General features: G+C 38.4%; 1 pseudogene; it reads left to right on the top strand.

Moving 5' to 3' along the window:
* Positions 1-1,497: 1,497 nt before the first annotated feature.
* Positions 1,498-14,693, top strand: LOC140517532 (vacuolar protein sorting-associated protein 72 homolog pseudogene; annotated as a pseudogene).
* The last annotated feature ends 1,330 nt before the right edge of the window (positions 14,694-16,023 follow it).

Genomic DNA, 16,023 nt, shown 5'->3' with positions numbered 1-16,023 from the left:
GAGATCAAATAGGAGGTTTCCCAAGAAAAGGAGAGGCAACACCTCTGTTCTCAAGCCTCTTTCCTGGAAGGTCACAAGCCTCAGGACTGATGTCCTCAAAAAGGTAGAGGGAAAGGGTAGCTACTCTGTCTCCTAGCTATCTATCATACATCCATAAGCATATGGGGTGTGTGTGTGTGTGTGTGTGTGTTTATTTTTTCCTGATCTTTAGAGAATGAAAGTTTCAAAATGGGAGAACCCAGGTGGCTTGGTGAGTTCAGGAGACACAGAGGTCCCACCAAAGGCAGTAGCATGGAGAGTGAAACAGTATTGGCTGATAAAACAGGAAGCACCTGCAGAAGGTGGATGAGGAAAGGGTGATTCTCAGATAGTGACAACTTCAGGGAGTGAGACCCCTTGTGGCACAGAGAAGTAACAGTGGTAGACTCCAAAGAATCGCTGACACTTCAAACCTAGCAAAGAAGCACAGTTAAAGGGATCTTTATGAGGACCCTCTAAGGCGAGAAAGGAACTTGCAGTGCCCAACAACTGTGAAACATCCCTTTTACACAAGTATCCTCTACTACCACTGTACTTTTATCCCCAGACCTTGTGTGTGCAGAGGAGGATGCATCCTAGTTTGGTGAAAATATATACGTACATACATATATACACACATCTATACATATATAATATATGGGTGTGTATGTATATATATTTAATTATTATTCTTGCTCTATCTCAGTAAATTCCTTTTCTAAAAGCTTCTGGAGTTTAACTGGTTGGTCAGTAATAGGGAACATACCGATGGGGTTCAGGAGCATCAGTACTAAAAAATAGGCCCTAGAATCCGAGGAAAGTGACTCCAGGGGATGGGGCTACACCTTATATTATTACATATACTTTATATTGTATTGTACTTTCTAATGTGTATACATATTTTTTTCCTCCATAGAATGTGAGCTTTTTGAGGGCAAGGGTCGTTTCTTTTCTGTCCTTGTATTCCCAAAACTCATACTGCCTAGCACATGGTAGATGTTTAATATGTTTGTTGATTTATCTTCCAGAAGTCAAGTCTATTCCAAGACTGCTAGAGAGGGAGGGGCTAGGAAACATGGAGGGGAAAAACATGAGTTTAGATCCCATAGACCAGACCAACATGCCAGGTCTATTTAATTCAACAAATTCATTCCAATAAGCATTTATTAAGTGCTTACTAGGTATAAAGTCATATGTTGGGAATACAAAGATAGATATGATGATAGGTTTTGCTCTCTAGAAGTCTATAATCGTGCAGGTGGAGGGTGGAGGATGAGTACATACATAATGATAATGAGTACATACATAATTATGATAAAAGGGAAAGAGATAAGTTCAAAAGGATGGGTTCAGACAAAGTTCTAAGAGAAATAAGAGAGGGAAAGATAACCTGTGGGGGTTAAGGAAGGCTTCTTGGAAAAGTGACATATGAGTTAGTCCTTAAAGGAAGGAAGGCAGAGGCTCTAACAGATAAAAAGGATGGGGAAAACAGTCCGTTCTAAGCAAGTGGTGGCAGAGTGTGAGTGAATGCACAGATGCAGAAAGGTGAGGTGTGAGAACAGGGGGATCTTACAGGTCATGGATTCCAATCCCTTCATTTCAATTTCATGGGAAATTGAGGCCCAGAGAGATTGCACAACTTGTTCAAGGTCAAACAGAGAAAGTGGCAGAGCTACGATGTGGACCCAGGTACAGTATATGCTTTCCAGTATTCCATGAGTCCAGTTTTACAAGAACAAATGTAGACTATGCAAATGGTAGCATAAAATAAAGTTAGCCAGGTTACCTGTTTCCAAATTGTGTAAAGACTTGAATGACAAGACTCGGAGGGCAATGGAGAGTTGCTGAAGTCAATGAGGTTACAAGAGTAGTACAAAAGGAAGATGATATTTTTAGTGGTGTGAAGGACAGATGGGAGAAACTGAAGGCAAAAAGACCAATCACAACCACAGACTAGGTGTTCTAGGTATTAGAAGAGTTTTGTTGAGGGTAACAAACTTGTTACTGAGTTGTCAAGCAGTAAATCAGCAAGAATAACTGAAGTGTCTACTCTTTATCCTATCCCTAGCTACTCTGTTATACATTGGATCAACATGAAGATGTTTTTTACTTTTAGTTTTAATAACAAATAGCATAATTCTTTTGAGAGGTGACTTGGTGTGGTACATAGAAGGTCTGCTATGGAATAAAGACTTGGGTGTAAGTCTTGCCTCTGACTTGAACTAGTTATATAGATGTGGGAAAGTCCAGGGGTTTAGACTGATGTTTGGATTCAGTCAAAGAGCAGCACTTGAGGACCTAGAAGGCCACAGCTGCCTCAAGGACTCAGGGTCCCCAACCCTGAACAAGTCCCTAAAACTTTTAGGTTGCAGGTGAGTTGCTAAAATCACATGTCCAGATCCCAGCTTTCACTACCCCTTCTAAAAAGAAAAAAGAGAAGATAATTTGCCACCAGTCAATTTATATCCCTGAAACCTAATTCTGTACCATAATTACTTGATACTATACAGATATTAGTTCTGCCCCCAACTCCTGTACCTCTTGGTCCTCAAAATTTTCTCCTGCTCAAGCAGAGTAGTGCACACATATACCACCAGGTGGCAGCAAGTTTCTTGAGATATCCAAATTTAAGTGATTGGCCAACCTTGATGTTTTTTTCTTTATAATGAGATCTTCCACACATTGAGCAGAAACCTGCATCTACTCCCCTCCTTCCCATTGCTCTTAGTCCTGCTTCCTGGAAGCAAAGAGAACAAGTCTTATCTGCCTTCCATATGACAGTCCTTCAGATAACTTGAAGATGATCATGTCTCCCTCAAGCCTTTTCTTCTCCAACTGAACATGTCTACAATTCTCACAAATAATCATCAATTGGCCATAGTCTCTAGGCTTCTAGGCAAGTTGGTCACTCTCCTTGGGGCTTCAGCTTATTAAAGTTCCTACTAAAATGTGCTACTCAGAACTGCACACAATACCATAGATACAGTAAAATCAGAGCAGGTGACAGTGCGCCTATCTATCCCGTAGTATTTTCCTCTCTGAGCTTAATCTTTCTCATCTATAAAATGTGGGTTAGAGGTAAACTAGACCAGTTGTGTCAAACTCAAATAGAAATGGGAGCCTTTAATCCATGCAAAAGGATCCTTGCAGGATACATATTGACTTAGTTTTAAATATTAGCTTTGTTTCATCATATTCTAATTTATTTTGTTGAATATTTCCCAAATACATTTTAATCTGATCCCAGGACATTTGGGGTTCTTGTGGGGGCCCCCTGCAAACTATAGGTAATATATTTGCTACTTCTGGGCTAGATGATCTATTTGGGGCCTTTCAGTTCTGATCTAGCTCTGGGATGAGAGCTGTCTTCCCTCCCAGCCTGACTTTGCCTTGCAGATGATACCATAATTACACTCATAAATAATAATAGCTGTATCAGATAAACATTTTTTTTGTCTACTATGTGTCTAGTACTGTACTGAGTGCAAAGAAAAAAGCAAAAGAGGGTCTGCCCCTCAAGGGGCTTATGTTCAAGTGGAAGAAAAAGTACATACCTATAAAGAAATATGTAAAACACATAAAGTGAGCACAAGATAACGTTGGGGATGGAGACATTTCTACGTATCACTTTTAATTCAATAATTAAGCAAGTATTTATTAAGCATCTACTATGCATGAAGCATTGAAAATAAAGAGACAAAAAAGAAACAATCCCCGAATTTTAGAAGCTTACCTTTGTGTGAGAAAAAATATAAATACAAGTAAGCTAGTATTAAGTGATTTTAAGAAAAAGAGAGTGCTAATAAACGTTGACTTACAAGGTGCTTTGCATATATTGTCTCATTTGCCCCTCACAACAATTCTGCTAGGCATAAATTATTATTATCCCCATTTTATAGGCAATGAAACTGAGGCTCAGAGAGGGTATGGTTTGCCCAGTTTCACACAGCTAGATGGTAATAGAGAAACAGAGGCTCTAAATGGTTAAATGACTTGCCTAGGCTCAAACAGAGAGAAAATGTCTGAGGTGGATCTCAAGCTCAGTTCTTTCTGACTCCACTGCTAGTATTCTATCCAAGATGTCACAAAGCCTCTCTAGAAATGCATAAGCATGTGATAGGCATTTGGTGTATGAGGCCACTAAATATATATTCAGGTAGAAAAATATTATAAGCATCTTTCTTGCTTTTAAAATATCTCTACTTTAATCCCTGAGAGGCAAATCCTAAGCCGATTCATCCTCTTCAAAGGAATTTGCATGTCATCTGAGGGGCCAGGCTAAAACTCCACAGTCACCATGACATTATGAATGGTGGCTATCCCTCCCCACAGGGTGGGTTTTTAATTTTATTTTTTTTTTTAAACAATTATATTTCTGATTGAAGTTTCTTATTTTAAAGGAAACTCTAGTGATGGATACCTCATTTAATAGAAAATACAATCAAAATGAGTGAACTTTGAACAATGTGTCTTTGGGCTGCCAACAGAAAATACAAAGTAGACTTTCATAGTAGCCAGAACAATATACTTAGGACTCTTCCTGGGCTTCTGTTCTGAGTTTTCTCAGGGTATCCCCAAAGTGTGCTTAAGATACATCCATTTCCTCTATCTTTTCTCCCTCACATCTGCTCCCTGGGGACCTCAGGAATGTTTTAATCCTTCAACTTCCAGAAGGTCATTTCCTTCCCTTCTTTCCTATCAGGCAACCTGGGGAGAGCCTCAACTCCTTCTAATAGAATTCTCTGGTTAAGTGCACCTTGAAGAAACACTCCTAACATATCGTTCTGTTTTGTCTTGTCTGGACACGATTTCTCTAGCTATTCTTTATTTACTCACAGTCTCATTGAAAAGGCAGGATACCAAAGTGAAAAGTTTAACTATATATAAGCTTAATACATAATATTACATATAATGTAATATAATTATATTATATTATATATAATAATAATATAATAAAAGGCAGTAATAAGGAACAGCTTACATCTGATGTAAGAGGGGCTTTGGACCTAGAGGACCAGTCATGGTGATGCAATTATCTATTTACAGCCCCATGAAAAACTGAAATCAGTCCTTCCCAATCCCAATTCTCACTCTAGCCCATTTTTGCTTGATCCCTCTCTCCCTGAGCTCATCCAACCAATCAAGAGACATTTTATTAGGTATTTCCTTTGTGTCAAACACTGGACAGTGTGCTAGAGGTATAAAGAAAAAAGCAAAAATAACCTTTGCCATCAAGGGTCTGAATCCCTAAGGCTTTTCATGGGTCTCTTAGCTCCTAGGCGCTGTCATTTCTCTTCAGCTCTTCTCTTTTGGTTTGAACTCCTTCCTTCACCGATGGCATCTAGTGGGAGACAATGCCACAAAAGGAAAGACCGTTGGCCTTCTACTGCCTTAGGCTTTTATGTGGTGCCATGAAAAGGGTTTCAGTCCTTTGCCTCTGTGTTTGTTCTCGATGAAAGGATTGAAGACATTTACCTTGTGAGTTTCAAAATAATAACTTATAATAATAATACCAAACATTTATATGGTGCCAGGCTCTGTTCACTGAGTTTGCAATTGTTATCTCATTGGATCTTCATAAAAACCCTGAGAGGTAGGTGCTATTATTATCCCCATTTTATAGATGAGGAAATTGAGGAAATCAGAGGTTAAGTGACTTGCCCAGGGTCACACAGCTAGGCAGTGTCTGAGGTCAAATTCAAAAGGTCAGGAGAATGAGCCTCCAAGCATCCCACAATCTAGGTTTTGCAGCCTCAGTGCTGAACTGACCTTTGAGTTTCAGCCCATTTGTAGCTGAGACAAGGATTCATCCAGCAGCGATGCTGAACTTGAACTTGGTGGGATCAGTGTAATATAGTAATGAAGCTAAGACTAAGCCATCTCCCAAGAGACTGAGATAGGATGGGGAGAGTGTGTTCCTGAGGTGTTGGGGGGGATATTTTTAGTTACACTTAAGCTCTTGTCTGTGGAATAGATTTATAAAATTTGAAACACATTCAGAGTAATTCTAACTTGGAGGTATAGTTATGAAATGTCCCAATTTTATATCTGCAGCTAAATAGCAAAACACAATGGGCTTAGAGTTGAACTACAAGTTCCAGGGTCTTTGTGGACAGCCAACAAAGATTGTCAAAGATTGTAATGTCCCTGGGGGTGGGGGGGAGTAGGGGTTGGAATTTTGCAGTTCCTTGCAGTGTTAGCAGTAACAGGCTTGTCACCTATGCCTATATACAACATAGCATCAGATAATAGACTAAAGGTTGTTGGAGAACATCTTAATAACATCTTTAAAACATCACACAAAGGAAAAAAATACCAAAATCAGCAATAATATCTATGACCATTATAGCATGTTGGAGAGCAACATTTGGCCAGTTTAAGTTACCTATGGCATATTTCACAGTCCACAAAATAAAAGCAAATGAGACAGAACCTATCAAATAGCATGGAAGGCCAAATCACAATACTAAGCAAAGTTAGTAAGCAAATGCAATGACAAAACAGGCAAAATGCCAATATGAAACAAGAAAATTAACATGAAAATCTAATGAGCAAAAGCCAACTCAAAGTCCATGTGCATCTATGAACATACTTGATTACATTCAAGGCTAACGTTACAAGAGTAAATATTGGCATTCTCACTTGGCTACACATGTCAACATTTCCTCAGTTTTGCCTGGCATATCATAAGTTATTTTTGTCCCTGGGAAGATATTCTTAACCTTCTCATGACCTGCTGTTTTATCTGTCCCCATATTTGTGCTAGTCAGTGGTATGAGCTGATAATACAATTATCCCTTCCACATGGCAGTGGGGAAGGGTGCAGTGCCCCCACAATCTATAAAATTCATGTAAAATTTTTTGGGTCTCCATACCAGAAAAGAAATTGGAATTTTTTCTTTTTCTTTTATGGAGTATTTACAATATTAAAAGATTAAAATATTTTACATTATATACATATTTTATGCATTTCTGAGTTTTAAATTTTTTTCTGTCATCTGCTGGCCTTTGCATGTCATCTGTGGCTTCCACAAAACTCCCCTAAAATTCCCCCAAAATTCTCATTTAATTTCTTATGCCGACTTGTGATATGCTGACTTGTGACTTGGTTAAACCACGATGGAGAAAGTCATAATGTGGAAGAGATAACTGTAATCTTCATCAGAACTATAGTATTGCCCACCCACATCTGATCTAATAAGGAGCCCAGGCTAGCTAGTAATGTTACTATATTCTGAGGGAATTATCTGTCCCCAAAGTATCCTCTCCAGGCAGAAAAGGTGTTGCCATTAGATTTAGTTGTCTCCCCTCATTTGAATTGATTACGGAGCACGGCACATAGGATCTTCCTCACTTGAAACATCTATTTCTAATCTCTTGTCTGGATAAGACAGTCTTTATGTGACTGTCTGGTAAACTCTTTTCCTTAAAGTCCACCGAGGTGAATGTCTTCCAGTCTCAAGTCAGCTTCCAGCCAACAAATTCAACAACTGGCAAGAAGTGATTGCAATGAACTGTCCTTGACAGGCCCCCACCAGCATCAGGGGCTACTTTGTAAACAGACAAGTGGCTTGGCCTCTCCACAATGAGGAGTGGGTAGCTTTCCATTGATCTTCTAACACATGTGTCCCATGAACAACAAGAATTCTTGGCAAGACAGTCACCTTGTCAAAGGCCCTAACAATGAACTCTAGCATCATATCCCCTTTTATTTATTTCAGCATTATTCCTGAATGAAAATTTAGCTAGGTGCTAAGCTTCTTTCTCAAATGAAAAATATACTGGTAATGAATATCTATAATCTCTGTCCTCAGAGACTCCAAAACATAGGATTGTTAGGTAGGTGTGGCTCATGCCCAAATATTAGTAGGTTATAAAGCCAATGGCATCATTCCTGGTAGAACTTTACACATGTAAAAAAAATTGCTGACTTCATTGAGATTTGTGTTCTGGTATCTGTTCCTAACATGTTCACTAAAGTGCTATTGAAATGTTCAGATACTTTGCCCTTCCTTCTGATGACTGTCATTCCAGCGAGGATGATATCGCTTCCTGTGTGCCTCTAAATAAGTTGTACAGAAGGTCAAAAGGTATAGATATGGAGCCCCAGCTTGGTGCTTGCGTTATTCTGCCAGTTTTCTGAACAGAGTAGAATTGGTTCCCTTTAGAACCAACCTTCCATTGACACATAAAAGTTCTGAACACACAGACATCCCAGCTACAGGTAATTTTTGTTACCCAGTCCTCCAAGGTCCAAACCTGTAAGAAGTTGTTTAGTTATTTTCTTTAAACATCTCTCATAAAATGACTGAAAGCTAGAATTTTCCACTGTCTAGAATGGTAATACAATTCACATTCTCAATTTTAGTGACTTCAATCAGTCTAGATGGAAAGGAGCCAGTGGAAATCAGTAATGAGATCATTGTCAGTACTTTTTAGAACCGAAGCAACCTCCTGCCTTGACCTTACCTCCTTTTCACTGTAACTGGTTCAGTTGTCTTCCACCTCTGACATACCAAGGTCCCAATCTCTTCCTGTGCTTGCCCTTTCTCTCCATAGTTGAAATAGAGTTGTCTGCTTCCCTTAGTTCCCTTAGATAGTGATGTATGGATGTTTTGCCCTCAGTCCAGGATTTTGCCAAAGGATAACAATGTTGCTCCTGGAATTCTCTTTCAGGAGCTTTTTAAGTGAGCTTTTGTTTAATTTTCTGCATCGTTAGAGTAACTATTCTACTTTATATATTTGATCCACATTTTGACATGAGTCCCTGGGTTAATTGCATATGGTACTTTCCAGAAAGTATCCTTCCAGACACCCTTCAGTCTATTTTCCATGTCATTTACAGTGTCTCATGATACTGCATCTAGGTGGGTTCTACTTTAAATCTTGGCTACCTAACTGTCCTCCAATGAATTCCTTGTATTTGAGAACTACCCAAACTCATTCCAACTGGATCTCAATCCCGATCTTGGGTATTACTGCCCCTTGTTCTACTAATCTCTATAATGCAACATTCACACAAAGTCAAAAACAACTTCTCCTTCTCCTCCTCCTTCTTCTCCTTCTTCTTCTCCTCCTTCTTCTCTTCCTCTCTCTTGAAACTCTAGTTTTGTAGCCAAAATATAGCCAATCTGAGGGTGAATATCCCATTAGTTTCCTCTCCTCCCAAGCTAGAAATACAGATCCCAGGATCTTTTTGGCCAGTCAGCACTTTTCTAGAAGTTATTATGTTTGGACTTTTGTTCTTGCTACATTTTTGAAGTAAATATCCCTTTGTAAAAGTTAATTGATGTTGTCTAGTTAAATAGACCTTGGGTACTAACTAGTCACTGATGCATAACAGTAAGCAGTGAAGAACTGGTAAGGGTTTGAGCCAATGGCATTAAGGAAAGATACCCTACACTTCCAGAGTAAACCTAGAATCTTGAAGAAAGATACAGCAGGTTTATTCCGTGATAATGATCCCATATCATACTTGCTACATACATATTATCCCCCTAATTTAACAAGCATTTGAAGAATGTTTGTTGTGTATCAGGCATTGGGGATACAAAAGCAAAATCTGATTAGTAAGTGCCCTCAGGGAGTTGAAGTAGACATCAGAAGACATGGGTGCTAGTCTCAGTTCTGTCACTAACTCGCTGTAAAAGGTCGATTAAGGCACATATCTCTAGTGCAGTTTCCTCACATATAAAAGAAGAAATTTGAAACCAGGCAGTCCCTGTGATTCTCTATTTGTACTGGACAATTCCAAGTGCTCTATAAAGAGAGATTTGTCTTAAACAATGAAAATTAAGAGTTGCAGTGTTACATTTCCCTACAACTTGATGTGGAACAAAGCCTTAAACTAAAGGGAAAGAATTATACATAGTGGAGTTTTAGGCGTTAGCCACGAGGGGGGGAAGTTGTGCTTCTCAGGAGGCTCTTTATTACTTCCCAGTGCAAACAAGGTTAACTGCCTGCATGATGAAGGATGTGCATGAAGGGCTTCCTGTGACTTAGAAACTCTGGAGAAGGAGAAGGAAAACAGTACCATGAGGCATTTCTCTTTACCTCAGCTTTAAAAAAATTATAAACTTAACATGCATAATAAAATGCAAATATTCAAATACAAACAAAAGCGAAAATTATTTTAAATGCCTATGTTGAAACTGTAACCTTCCATTGTTTGTAGTTAATTTTGATGTAAAATATGTGTATTGACTTTAAAACACAGAAAACCATATTGTCTTGTTCCATGACACCTTCCTAACTTCTTTTTCTTGTCTGTATATTTTTCAGGATTTTTGCTATTTGTGGTTGTTATAGCAATCAGTATGTGTTTTGTTCTTTTGATTTCGCATTACTTCATATGAATTTTAGATATTTCTTTGTAATCTTAATATTTGCCATTTCTTATAGTGCAATAACATTCCATTACATTAATATCCAAAATTTGTTTATCCATTCCTAATCTTTGGCCACACTAGTTTTTTTTTTCTATTAGAATAATGCTGTTAGAAATATTCTTATGCAAATAGATTTTTTTTCCCTCTTGAAATAATATGTTTTGCGTCTAGTCTCAGTAATGGGATCAGTGAGCCAAGGGGCATGAATAGCTTTGTTGCCATTATCTTCCTAAAAGATTGTCCCAATTCACACCTAAACCAATAGGGTAAAATATGACTATCTTACTATAGCCATCTTGGTATTAAATTGTATTGTTTTTTAACTAGTGTTCCGTATGTGATTGGTGTAAAGTTGCATCTTGGAATGTTTTAGTTTGAATTTTCTGATTATCCGGGTATTTAATATCTTTTCATGTGGTTGTTGATAATTTGTGTTGCTTTACTTTTTTTTCAACTTAATTTGATTTATTAAAATTTTTTTAGACCATCCACAAAACAACAAATTAAGCACTGCCTTGTAGCATTTGTGGATTCCTCATACATAAATGCTCACACTGAAAATTTAACAACTACCTCCCTTGGCCAGTTCAAGCTGGTTTCTGCACAATACTCCTGCACATAATTCCATGTAAAAAACCGCATCTCACATCTACTGCTCTTCTTTTAATGAAATATCTGTTCACATCACAGCCAAAATCCATATTAGAATCATATAAATTTATGCTGGAGAAGTGTGCTAGGTTAGGTCTCAGGCCAGTTCCTGGTAGTTTAGTTTCAATATTACAACAAAATGAGACATTTTTAGGTCATTCAACATTTAACAGAAAAAGATTTACTTAGATATAACTGCTATAAAATGAGGCCTGGTGGTCTTGAGACCACCCTGACAGTTTCCCCTTTCAGGAGTCAGTAGCTTAGAATTTAGGTATGGAAAAATACTAACAGTAATATTCATATTATAACAGCAGAGTAGGACATTCAACAAGTATGAGTACTGAGGACATCTTAGGTTGATTCAGCAAAGTAAAGCTCCCTTGCTTGAATTATCCTTCAAGATCTACCAGCCAAGCATCAGCATGGTTCCAGTGCTCCTCAAAGCTGCTTTTTACTCAGATAATCAGGAAGGGATGTCAATAGCCTGAGATAACTAAAATTCAAAATGGCCTCAATATCTTTTTTCTTAAGAATATTTTATTTTGCTCCAATTACATGCAAAAATAATTTTTAACATTTATTACTTTTTTTTTTGTTTTAAGCTCCAAATTCTATCCCCCCCTTTCCCCTCCTTGAGACAGTAAAGCAAATTGATTTATGTTGTGCATGTGCAATCATGTAAAACATTTCCATATTAGGAAGGAAGGAAAAGAAATGTAGCACCACTGTGATACCTTGCCACTATGGATATGCAGGCATATTTCCAGGGTAAATTCACAAAATATAAACTCTCTTCCTCAAAGATGAAACCAAAATATTTATTCAGATACCAGAAAGCCAATTCCACCATGGTAACAAGGAAGTTTGTACATATTATCAATAGAGGGAGGACCACTATCCCTAAGCCTTCCTTCTGTCAGGCCACAAACAAGCTCCCTGAGGCAAAATGTCCTTTTCTCACCCAGGCTAGCTGCTCTGCCTGCTGCCTTTCTCTCAGTTCTACCTTATTCTCAGCTGCACCTGTCCTGTTCTACCTGTTCAGTAAGCTCCTTCCACCATGGGCTTCATGTGACTTGGGCTGTGGGCTGGGTCAAAGCTCAAAGCAGGTCACATGGGCCTATTAAGAGGCAGGGAAGATCTTCAAATTCCCTTAACATTACAGGAAGGAAAGAGGGAGAGGGAAGGAGGGAAAGAAAGAAGGAAGGAAAAAGAAAGGAAGATAAAAATAGTATGCTTCAATTTGTATTCACACACCATCAGTTCTTCCTCTGGAGACAAATAGCATTTCTCACCCTGAATACTTTGGGATTGTCTTGGATCATTTTATTGCTGAGAGTAGCTAAGTTAGTTATTCACAGCTATTCATTCTACAATATTGTTATTGCTTGTGTACGATGTTCTCCTGGTTCTACACACCTTACTCTATATCAGTTCATGTAAGTCTAGGTTTTTCTGAAATCATCCTCTTTCTTATATCTTATAGTACAATATTGTGTTGCCTTTCTTGAGAACTGTTTATATTGTTTGACTACTTGTCATTAGGAAATGAATATTTTCTTGTAAAGTAGTATCAATTTCTTATGAATTTTGAAGTCAAAATCTTCTGAAAAAAATTTTTTTTTTTTTAGCAAACTCTTAGTCATTCTCCCCACCCTTTCCTTTCTTTTTATTTTGGGCACATTGCTTTTTGTCATGTACTCTTCTGCCTCATCATGGGGTAGTGACCACCCTGACTTCTGTAATGTTATGCCCATGGAGCACAAGCTCTGGTAAGTTCTACTACCCTAGAAGAACTTCAAGTGTGGCACCAGTGACAGGATGCTTTCCAAAGACCAACCTATCTATGTAATAGAGAGGCTTATCATAGGACAATAGCCTCTTGGTGATGAATTCCTTGGTCATGGCAATTCTTTATTTCCTTATAACAAAATCAATCTATTTTGTCTCCTGAACACTCTTCTAGTTGTGGAACAGCTAGGAATTTTGCACCTCTCCACAATGTAAGATTCCGTTATCTTCTATTTTTATGATTTTAAAAAGACTTAGATTATTGATCTACTTGGAAATAATTGTGATATTTCATAAAACCTTCCCAACAGCTTTTGTTGAATAATGAATTTATTCTCCAGCATTTTGTGATCTTAGGTTTATCAAACAATAATCTATTACATTTATTTTGTTCTAGTTCTTGGTTATCTAAACCCATGAGAATGGAAGGATTTTCTGTACTGTTATGAAAAGTTTTTATTGAAATCTATAGTCTTTTCCATTACTTATAACTGGAAAATGTTTAGCAACCTTCTAGGCAAAATTGGGGATTTCACAAAAAAAAAAAAAACCCAGCATTATAAATAGCTTCTAAAAAATAGGATATAATTTATACAGCAATGACAAAATATATAAACTATCAGGGAATTAACTAGCCATTAGGATATACATAAGGCCTTTATGAAGATTGCTTTTAAATATTTTTTTCAGAAATAAAGGAGGCATTAAATAATTGGAGATCAAGTGAATATAATTAGGTATAGTAAATGTAAAAAATGTAGTAATAGAAACCAAATTAATTTTCATATTTTCTGCACTATTGATCAAAACAACAATGAAATCCTTCACAGAATAAAGTCATTTAATAAAATTGCATAAAGAAAAGTAAAATTTAAGTATATCAAGGGAAACCATTTTCAGAAAGGGAAGGAAATAACGGTGGATTCAGCAGAAGGTATTAATTTGGAGCCAGAATACCCTGGCTTTGAATAAAATTTTGCCACGTTGTAGCCACCGGAGTATGGGTGAGCTTGGCCAGGCCGAGCACCCCAAAGGACCACAGGGAATGGATTGTCTTGGAGGCAGAAGAGGAAGATGAATTCTACCAGACCACTTTGGGGGGAGGGCTTTGGAAAAGTAAGCACCCCAGCTGCTCCCTGAAGGTCAAGGAGGAAAAGACACTACTATCCTTGGAACTGCAGGATGATGGCCTTGACAGCTGGGAGTCCATGCGGAAGTTCCCAACTGGGCACACTGGCCATACCTTCCTTCTCGTTCAGGAGCTGCTGGACCAGTCATGGCGCCGAAAGGATCCGCACTGTGAGCTACCACTGTGGCAAGAGGAAGTCTTCAGGGAAGCGAAGATCACCAAGGAGCTCAACTTGCTTTCCCTTGAGAGGCAGACAAGAAGAAACAGGTTCACCAGAAGCTCAAATGCCCAAGGTCGGCCGGTGATCACCTGCCACTCCACGACGGTGCCCCTGCTGGCTGAGCCCGGACCCAAGGAAGAGAACGTGGACGCTGAGGGGCTTGAGCCACCACCTCTGGTCTCCACAGTGGCTCCTCATTCTGGAGGTGCTCACGTAACTTTCATCATCTCAGTGATGATGCAACATTTGGGGATGAAAACCTCCCCAAGATCCCAGAGAGTGAAGTCCACCCTGTGACGCACGGTCCAGCCCTGGATGGAGATCCTACGCCACAGCTAGAGCCTTCAAGACCATTTTGTAGGAAGCCTACAAGAAGCACAGCATGGCCCATGGACATCTGCCTGCTGCTTCTGCCCTGGGCCTAGGCCCATCACCTTCGGAGTGAGTCCCTTCCTGAGCAGGACCTCGGCTCTTCGCCAGACAATCAATCCAATGAAAGCATAGCTGGTCCTCAGATATCCCTCCTTTGCCCTGTCACTCGAACCTTACTGACCTCACCTCCCTGCCTCCCCATTCTATCTGTCTTTTGCCTTTGTATCCATCTCAAGCATCTTATTCTTTCTTCCCTCTTTCCCCTGATCTGCCCATGTGCTGTCTGTATTTTTTAATCTAATAAAAATAGGAAAATTCCTGTCTGATAAAAAAAAAAAAAAAAAGCAAAAACAACTTTGCCATGTGTATGACATTGGATATGTCACAACTTCTTTAAGCCTCATTTTCCTCATCGGTGAAATAAGAGGATTAAAAAAATATTTAAGAGAAGACTTGGAGAAGTCAGTGAATAGCAATAGAAATGAAAGAAAAAAAGGGGAGAAAAGTATCTTGAAACGGTAAAAAAAAACACAACATAATTTTGTACATGAACAACAAGATGAAGGAGTAGACATTTTCTCTGATCTTCATGACCTTTCAAAACTTCCAAGTAAGATTTTTAAATAGAAAAATAAAATCTATTTTTGATTTTTCCCCATGCACACTTTTGCCTAGCCACACTCATTCACACAAGCCCACTGTCAAGCACATGCATGTTGACACAAAGACAACAGGCATACACATGCGGAGAAATAATTGAAATTTGTTGGGATTGCTTAAAATGAACTTTGCTCTAAAATAAGATAGCTTTTGAGCTTCTTGATTTGTCCCATGTGTCTTGATTAGCAAAATTTTCCTGCTTTGAAGTTGTCCCTTTTTTTGGTATTAGAAGGAAATCAGAGTCAGAGAAAGGCAGCTATAACTAATTAGATTTACTTTGAAAAAGGAAGCAAAAATACTTGGAATAGCTCTAAATTTATATCAGCATAAATATGAACACTGACCAAATTTTGATCCGTGTCCTCTTACACTCAATTTAGTTAGGAGTATTGGGAGAAATTTAGGGAAGGTAAAATCCAGGTACTGGGAAGCATAAATTACTTTCTCTTCCTAGAATGTAGAAGGATTTGCCCGTATAAATGCTTCTTGATAGACTGATTCTAAAGGTGGGCATAATATTCAGGGTTCTGATGTGCAAAACTCCAAAACTAAGGAAAGAAGTGACAGATTAGGAAGAAAGTTGAGAGTAAGGAGGAAAGATCTGGTGGGAAAAGGATTGGCTTAAAGTAGATTAAGCAAAGACAATGAAGAGACAATGCACTATTACCAAGGAAGAAAAACGAACAAAAAAAAAATCTTATTCAGAAAAAACCCAATGATACACACAAATGGAGGAAAACAAAAACTTAATTCATAACTTTAGATGTGAATGGATTAAATAATCCAATAACATG

This window comes from Notamacropus eugenii, chromosome 1, assembly GCF_028372415.1.
Source record: "Notamacropus eugenii isolate mMacEug1 chromosome 1, mMacEug1.pri_v2, whole genome shotgun sequence".
In the NCBI taxonomy this organism is placed as follows: Eukaryota; Metazoa; Chordata; class Mammalia; order Diprotodontia; family Macropodidae; genus Notamacropus; species Notamacropus eugenii.
This window is presented reverse-complemented; position numbering and strand designations above follow the sequence as displayed.